The 9,118-nt window shown below is 49.1% G+C and overlaps 1 protein-coding gene across 1 annotated transcript in view; it reads left to right on the top strand.

Annotated features, from left to right (window-relative positions):
* The first annotated feature begins 7,189 nt into the window (after positions 1–7,189).
* LOC115184034 (SH3 and multiple ankyrin repeat domains protein 3-like) overlaps positions 7,190–9,118 on the top strand; it is a 72,844-nt gene continuing 70,915 nt past the window's right edge. The window contains 1 exon segment of the mRNA XM_029745030.1: positions 7,190–7,630. The gene's annotated coding sequence lies outside the window, so the exon portion shown is untranslated.

Raw genomic sequence — 9,118 nt, 5'->3', positions numbered from 1 at the left:
AGTCCTGTATGGTAGGGAAGGTTCCTCTAGTCCTGTATGGTAGGGAAGGTTCCTCTAGTCCTGTATGTATGGTAGGGAAGGTTCCTCTAGTCCTGTATGTATGGTAGGGAAGGTTCCTCTATTCCTGTTTGTATGGAAGGGAAGGTTCCTCTAGTCCTGTATGTATGGTAGGGAAGGTTCCTCTAGTCCTGTATGTATGGTAGGGAAGGTTCCTCTAGTCCTGTATGTATGGTAGGGAAGGTTCCTCTAGTCCTGTATGGTAGGGAAGGTTCCTCTAGTCCTGTATGGTAGGGAAGATTCCTCTAGTCCTGTATGGTAGGGAAAGTTCCTCTAGTCCTGTATGTATGGTAGGGAAGGTTCCTCTAATCCTGTATGTATGGAAGGTTCCTCTAGTCCTGTATGTATGGTAGGGAAGGTTCCTCTAGTCCTGTATGTATGATAGGGAAGAATCCTCTAGTCCTGTATGGTAGGGAAGGTGCCTCTAGTCCTGTATGGTAGGGAAGGTTCCTCTAGTCCTGTATGTATGGTAGGGAAGGTTCCTCTAGTCCTGTATGTATGGTAGGGAAGGTTCCTCTATTCCTGTATGGTAGGGAAGGTTCCTCTAGTCCTGTATGTATGATAGGGAAGGTTCCTCTAGTCCTGTATGGAAGGGAAGGTTCCTCAAGTCCTGTATGTATAGTAGGGAAGGTTCCTCTTGTCCTGTATGGTAGGGAAGGTTCCTCTTGTCCTGTATGTACAGTAGGGAAGGTTCCTCTTGTCCTGTATGTACAGTAGGGAAGGTTCCTCTTGTCCTGTATGTACAGTAGGGAAGGTTCCTCAAGTCCTGTATGTATAGTAGGGAAGGTTCCTCTTGTCCTGTATGTACAGTAGGGAAGGTTCCTCTTGTCCTGTATGTACAGTAGGGAAGGTTCCTCAAGTCCTGTATGGTAGGGAAGGTTCCTCTTGTCCTGTATGGTAGGGAAGGTTCCTCTTGTCCTGTATGTATGGTAGGGAATGTTCTGTATATCTAAATGGCCAGAAAACTTATTCAGAGAAATACCTTGAAGCTCTGATGTTAGGGGTTAAGAATAGGTAGGTTAGTTCAGGGGTTAGGTAGGTTAGTTCAGGGGTTAGGGCTTGGTAGGTTAGTTCAGGGGTTAAGAATAGGTAGGTTAGTTCAGGGGTTATGGCTAGGTAGGTTAGTTCAGGGGTTAAGAATAGGTAGGTTAGTTCAGGGGTTAGGTAGGTTAGTTCAGGGATTAGGTGGGTAGGTTAGTTCAGGGGTTAAGAATAGGTAGGTTAGTTCAGGGGTTAGGGCTAGGTGGGTAGATTAGTTCAGGGGTTAAGCGTAGGTAGGTTAAGGGTTAGTGCTAGGTGGGTAGGTTAGTTCAGGGGTTAGGACTAGGTAGGTTAGTTCAGGGGTTAGGGTTAGGTGGGTAGGTTAGTTCAGGGGTTAGGGCTAAGTAGGTTAGTTTAGGGGTTAGGGTTAGGTGGGTAGGTTAGTTCAGGGGTTAGGTGGGTAGGTTAGTTCAGGGGTTAGGGCTAGGTGGGTAGGTTAGTTCAGGGGTTAGGGCTAGGTGGGTAGGTTAGTTTAGAGGTGAAGGCTAGGTGGGTAGGTTAGTTTAGGGGCGAGGGCTAGGTAGATTAGTTAGTTCAGGGTTTAGGGCTAGGTAGGTAGGTTAGGTCAGGGGTTAGGGCTAGGTAGGTAGGTTAGTTCAGGGGTTAGGGCTAGGTGGGTAGGTTAGTTCAGGGGTTAGGGCTAGGTAGGTAGGTTAGTTCAGGGGTTAGGGCTAGGTAGGTAGGTTAGGGGTTAGTGCTGGTCAAGACCTGACTGCTCTAGAATAGCACAAAAACTGCATTAGCATCAAATAGCCCCTGCGATATGTAACTTTTCAGGGAAGCTAGGAACCAATATACTCAGGCAGTTAGGAAAGCAAAGGCTAGCTTTTTCAAACAGAAATTTGCATCCTGTAGCACAAACTCCAAAAGGTTCTGGGACACTAAAGTCCATGGAGAATAAGAGCACCTCCTTCCAGCTGCTCACTGCACTGAGGCTAGGAAACACTGTTACCACTGATAAATCCACAATAATTGAGAATTTCAATAAGCATTTATCTACGGCTGGCCATGCTTTCCACCTGGCTACCCCAACCCCGGTCAACAGCCCTGCACCCTCCACAGCAACTTGCCCAAACCTCCCCTACTTCTCCTTCACCCAAATCCAGACAGCTGATGTTCTGAAAGAGCTGCAAAATCTGGACCCCTATAAATCAGCCGGGCTAGACAATCTGGACCCTCTCTTTCTGGTCATGGGTGCACCTCAGCCACGCTCAAGGTCCTAAACGATATCATAACCGCCATCGATAAAAGACAATACTATGCAGCCGTATTCATTGACCTGGCCAATGCTTTCAACTCTGTCAATCACCACATTCTTATCGGCAGACTCAACAGCCTTGGTTTCTCAAATGACTGCCTCGCCTGGTTCACCAACTACTTCTCAGACTGAGTTCAGTGTGTCAAATCGGAGGGCCTGTTGTCCGGACCTCTGGCAGTCTCTATGGGGGTGCCACAGGGTTCAATTCTCGGGCCAACTCTTTTCTCTGTATACATCAATGATGTCGCTCTTGCTGTTGGTGATTCACTGATCCACCTCTACGCAGATGACACCATTCTGTATACATCTGGCCCTTCTTTGGACACTGTGTTAACAACCCTCCAGACGAGCTTCAATGCCATACAACTCTCCTTCCGTGGCCTCCAACTGCTCTTAAATGCAAGTAAAACTAAATGCATGCTCTTCCACCGATCGCTGCCTGCACCTGCCTGCCCGTCCAGCATCACCACTCTGGACGGTTCTGACTTAGAATATGTGGACAACTACAAATACCTAGGTGTCTGGTTAGACTGTAAACTCTCCTTCCAGACTCACATTAAGCATCTCCAATCCAAAATTAAATCTAGAATCGGCTTCCTATTTTGCAACAAAGCATCCTTCACTCATGCTGCCAAACATACCCTCGTAAAACTGACTATCCTACCGATCCTTGACTTCGGCGATGTCATTTATAAAATAGCCTCCAACACCCTACTCAACAAATTTGATACAGTCTATCACAGTGCCATCCGTTTTGTTACCAAAGCCCCATATACTACCCACCACTGCGACCTGTATGCTCTCGTAGGCTGGCCCTCACTTCATATTCGTCACCAAACCCACTGGCGCCTTATCTCAGCTCACTGGTCACCATAGCAGCACCCACCCGTAGCACGCGCTCCAGCAGGTATATTTCACTGGTCATCCCCAAAGCCAATTCCTCTTTTGGCAGCCTTTCCTTCCAGTTCTCTGCTGCCAGTGACTGGAACGAATTGCAAAAATCACTGAAGCTGAAGACTCATATCTCCCTCACTAACTTTAAGCATCAGTTGTCAGAGCAGCTCACAGATCACTGCACCTGTACATAGCCCATCTGTAAACAGCCCATCCAACTACCTCATCCCCATATTGTTATTTGTTGAATTTTTTGCTCCTTTGCACTTCAGTATCTCTACTTGCACATTCATCTTCTGCACATCTATAACTCCAGAGTTTAATTGCTAAATTGTAATTACTTTGCCACTGCGGCCTATTTATTGTCTTACCTCCCTAATGTGTAACTCTGTGTTGTTGTTTGTGTCGCACTGCTTTGCTTTATCTTGGCAAGGTCGCAGTTGTAAATGAGAACTAGTTCTCAACTGGCCTACCTGGTTAAATAAAGGTGAAATAAATAAAATAAAATGTTTAGGTTGGTCATTCAGGGGTTAGTGCTAGCTGGGTAGGTTAGTTCAGGGGTTAGAGCTAGGTAGGTAGGTTAGGGGTTAGGGCTAGGTAGGTTAGTTCAGGGGTTAGGGCTAGGTAGGTAGGTTAGTTCAGGGGTTAGGGCTAGGTAGGTAGGTTAGGGGTTAGGGCTAGGTAGGTAGGTTAGTTCAGGGTTTAGGGCTAGGTAGATTAGTTCAGGGGTTAGTGCTAGCTGGGTAGATTAGTTCAGGCGTTAGGGCTAGGTAGGTAGGTTAGTTCAGGGTTTAGGGCTAGGTAGATTAGTTCAGGGGTTAGTGCTAGCTGGGTAGGTTAGTTCAGGGGTTAGGGCTAGGTAGGTAGGTTAGGGGTTAGGGCTAGGTAGGTAGGTTAGTTCAGGGGTTAGGGCTAGGTAGGTAGGTTAGGGGTTAGGGCTAGGTAGGTAGGTAGGTTAGTTCAGGGGTTAGGTGGGTTAGATCAAGGGTTAGGGTTAGGTAGGTAGGTTAGTTCAGGGGTTAGGGCTAGGTAGGTTAGTTCAGGGGTTAGGGCTTGGTAGGTTAGTTCAGGGGTTAGGGCTAGGTAGGTTAGTTCAGGGGTTAGGTAGGTTAGTTCAGGGGTTAGGGCTTGGTAGATTAGTTCAGGGGTTAGGGCTAGGTAGGTTAGTTCAGGGGTTAGGGCTTGGTAGGTTAGTTCAGGGGTTAGGGCTAGGTAGATTAGTTCAGGCGTTAGGGCTAGGTAGGTAGGTTAGTTCAGGGTTTAGGGCTAGGTAGATTAGTTCAGGGGTTAGGGCTAGGTAGGTAGATTAGTTCAGGGGTTAGGGCTAGGTAGGTAGGTTAGTTCAGGGGTTAGGGTTAGGTAGATTAGTTCAGGGGTTAGGGCTAGGTGGGTAGATTAGCTCAAGGGTTAGGGCTAGGTAGGTAGGTTAGGGGTTAGGGCTAGGTAGATTAGCTCAAGGGGTTAGGTGGGTTAGCTCAAGGGTTAGGGTTAGCTGTTAAAGTAATGTAGTGTGCTTTTGTGTAATGTAGTGTGCTTTTGTGTAATGTAGTGTTCTTGTGTAATGTAGTGTATTTGTGTGTAATGTAGTGTGTTTGTATGTAATGTAGTGTGTTTATGTGTAATGTACTTTGTGTGTGTTTGTCTGGGTTATCTGGGCCTTGCAGCTCCTCCAGTTCTTCCTGCCAAACATCCGTCTCCACGGGAACACAGACAGGAAAGAGGAAGTGTGAGCTAATAGGAAACTTCTAGAACATGAGGAGAGGGAGGAGGGGAAGACAGTAGGGTACGGTAGGACGGAGAGGAAAGATAAAAAAAGATGTCAAAGGATGTGTTGTGGTCAGGGGTTATGGGTTGTGGTTATGGTTATGGTTAGGGGTTAGGGTTAGGGTTATGGGTTGTGGTTATGGTTATGGTTAGGGGTTAGGGTTAGGGTTATGGGTTGTGGTTAGGGTTATGGTTAGGGGTTAGGGTTAGGGTTACGGGTTGTGGTTAGGGTTATGGGTTATGGTCAGGGGTTATGGGTTGTGGTTAGGGTTATGGGTTGTGGTCAGGGTTTAGGGTTGTGGTTTAGGTTTGTGGTTAGGGGTTATGGGTTGTGGTTAGGGTTTAGGGTTGTGGTCAGGGTTGTGGTTGTGGTTTAGGTTTGTGGTTAGGGGTTATGGGTTGTGGTCAGGGTTTAGGGTTGTGGTCAGGGGTTATGGGTTGTGGTCAGGGTTTAAGGTTGTGGTTGTGGTTTAGGGTTGTGGTTAGGGGTTATGGGTTGTGGTTAGGGTTTAGGGTTGTGGTCAGGGGTTATGGGTTGTGGTCAGGGTTTAGGGTTGTGGTTTAGGGTTGTGGTTAGGGGTTATGGGTTGTGAGTAGGGTTTAGGGTTGTGGTTAGGGGTTATGGGTTGTGGTCAGGGTTTGGGGTTGTGGTTGTGGTTTAGGGTTGTGGTTAGGGGTTATGGGTTGTGGTCAGGGTTTAGGGTTGTGGTTAGGGTTTAGGGTTGTGGTTAGGGGTTATGGGTTGTGGTTAGGGTTTAGGGTTGTGGTTAGGGGTTATGGGTTGTGGTTAGGGGTTAGGGTTGTGGTTAGGTTTGTGGTCAGGGGTTAGGGTTGTGGTCAGGGTTTAGGGTTGTGGTTAGGGTTGGGTTTAGGGTTGTGGTCAGGGTTTAGGGTTGTGGTCAGGTTTGTGGTCAGGGTTTAGGGTTGTGGTCAGGGGTTGTGTTTAGGGTTGTGGTCAGGGTTTAGGGTTGTGGTTAGGGGTTAGGGGTTAGGGTTGTGGTTGGGGTTGTGGTTAGGGTTTAGGGTTGTGGTTAGGGTTGTGGTTAGGGTTGTGGTCAGGGGTTAGGGTTGTGGTCAGGGTTGTGGTTAGGGTTTAGGGTTGTGGTTAGGGTTGTGGTTAGGGTTGTGGTCAGGGTTTAGGGTTGTGGTCAGGGTTTAGGGTTGTGGTTAGGAGTTGTGGTTAGGAGTTGTGGTTAGGGTTGTGGTCAGGGTTTAGGGTTGTGGTCAGGGTTAGGAGTTGTGGTTAGGGGTTATGGGTTGTCATTAGGCGTTGTAGTTATGGGTTGTGATTAGGGTTGTGGTCGGGAGTTGTGGTTAGGAGTTGTGGTTAGGGTTGTGGTCGGGGTGAGGGTTGTGGTTAGGGTTAGGGTTTAGGGTTGTAGAGCTGCCATTAACCAATCAGTGAGCTCTAAAAGGAGGACAAGATGTCACCATGTCACTCGAATTTTGGTGTGGTCACTGAGTACCAACCTATCACTGAGGACCATTAATGCTAGTCTTCCTATTAGTCAGATCTGAGGAGCTGGAGCCGTCCTGCTGGTGGTAAAGGAGGAAATGAGGGGGGAGTGAGTTCCTTCCCACTCCTCCCTTCTCTGGTTTCCCTTCAGAAAGACGAGAGAGTCATCAAGACACTGTAGAGCGCTGGACACAGAGCAGTACAGAGCAGTACAGGACTACCTACCGCAGACCAACACAGCAGTACTACAGACCAGTACAGGACTACTACAGACCAGTACAGGACTACTACAGACCAGTACAGGACTACTACAGACCAGCACAGGACTACTACAGACCAGCACAGGACTACTACAGACCAGCACAGGACTACTACAGACCAGTACAGGACTACCTACCGCAGACCAGCACAGCAGTACTACAGACCAGTACAGGACTACTACAGACCAGCACAGGACTACTACAGACCAGCACAGGACTACTACAGACCAGCACAGGACTACTACAGACCAGTACAGGACTACTACAGACCAGTACAGGACTACTACAGACCAGTACAGGACTACTACAGACCAGCACAGGACTACTACAGACCAGTACAGGACTACTACAGACGAGTACAGGACTACTACAGACCAGCACAGGACTACTACAGACCAGCACAGGACTACTACAGACCAGCACAGGACTACTACAGACCAGTACAGGACTACTACAGACCAGCACAGCAGTACTACAGACCAGCACAGGACTACTACAGACCAGTACAGCAGTACTACAGACCAGTACAGCAGTACTACAGACTACTAAAGACCAGCAAAGCAGTACTACAGACCAGCACAGGAGAACTACAGACTACTACAGACCAGTACAGGACTACCTACCGCAGACCAGCACAGGACTACTACAGACCAGCACAGGACTACTACAGACCAGTACAGGACTACTACAGACCAGTACAGGACTACCTACCGCAGACCAGCACAGCAGTACTACAGACCAGCACAGGACTACTACAGACCAGCACAGGAGTACTACAGACTACTACAGACCAGCACAGGACTACTACAGACCAGTACAGGACTACTACAGACCAGTACAGACCAGTTTGGTGACCAGTGGAACCAGCAGGATCCTTTTGATGGGACTCCCAGACCAGAGGTGACTATGATGTCCTAATGGTGTATATTCTCGAACCCTGGTCCACATACTACCCCTACCCCTAACCCTACCCCTACCTACCCCTACCTACCCCTAACCCTACCCCTACCCCTACCTACCCCTACCCCTACCCCTACCTACCCCTACCTACCCCTACCCCTACCCCTACCCCTACCTACCCCTACCCCTAACCCTACCCCTACCCCTACCTACCCCTACCTACCCCTACCCCTACCCCTAACCCTACCCCTACCTACCCCTACCTACCCCTACCTACCCCTACCCCTACCTACCCCTACCCCTAACCCTACCCCTACCTACCCCTACCTACCCCTACCTACCCCTACCCCTACCTACCCCTACCCCTAACCCTACCCCTACCTACCCCTACCTACCCCTACCCCTAACCCTACCCCTACCTACCCCTACCTACCCCTACCTACCCCTACCCCTAACCCTACCCCTACCTACCCCTACCTACCCCTACCCCTACCCCTACCTACCCCTACCTAACCCTACCACTACCCCTACCTAACCCTGGTCCACATACTACCTAACCCTAACCCTACCTAACCCTGGTCCACATACTACCTAACCCTACCTAACCCTGGTCCACATACTACCTAACCCTACCTAACCCTGGTCCACATACTACCTAACCCTACCTAACTCTGGTCCACATACTACCTAACCCTAACCCTACCTAACCCTGGTCCACATACTACCTAACCCTACCTAACCCTGGTCCACATACTACCTAACCCTACCTAATCCTGGTCCACATACTACCTAACCCTAACCCTACCTAACCCTGGTCCACATACTACCTAACCCTAACCCTACCTAACCCTGGTCCACATACTACCTAACCCTAACCCTACCTAAACCTAACTTTAACCAACCCTAACTCTACCTAACCCTACCCCTACCTAACCCTAACCCTACCCCTACCTAACCCTAACCCTACCCCTACCTAACCCTACCCCTACCCCTACCTAACCCTAACTCTACCTAACCCTACCCCTACCTAACCCTAACCCTAATCCTACCCCTACCTAACCCTAACCCTACCCCTACCTAACCCTAACCCTAACTCTACCTAACCCTACCCCTACCTAACCCTACCCCTACCCCTACCTAACCCTAACTCTACCTAACCCTAACCCTAACCCTACCCCTACCCCTACCTAACCCTAACTCTACCTAACCCTAACCCTAACCCTACCCCTACCCCTACCTAACCCTACCCCTACCCCTACCTAACCCTAACTCTACCTAACCCTAACCCTAACCCTACCCCTACCCCTACCCCTACCTAACCCTACCCCTACCTAACCCTAACCCTACCCCTACCCCTACCTAACCCTAACCCTACCCCTACCCCTACCCCTACCCCTACCTAACCCTAACTCTAACTAACCCTACCCCTACCTAACCCTAACCCTAACCCTACCCCTACCTAACCCTAACTCTACCTAACCCTAACCC

Source organism: Salmo trutta, unplaced genomic scaffold (assembly GCF_901001165.1).
Source record: "Salmo trutta unplaced genomic scaffold, fSalTru1.1, whole genome shotgun sequence".
NCBI classification, from domain to species: domain Eukaryota; kingdom Metazoa; phylum Chordata; class Actinopteri; order Salmoniformes; family Salmonidae; genus Salmo; species Salmo trutta.
Note: the sequence above shows the minus strand (reverse complement) of the source record. Positions and strands in the feature narration are given on the sequence as shown.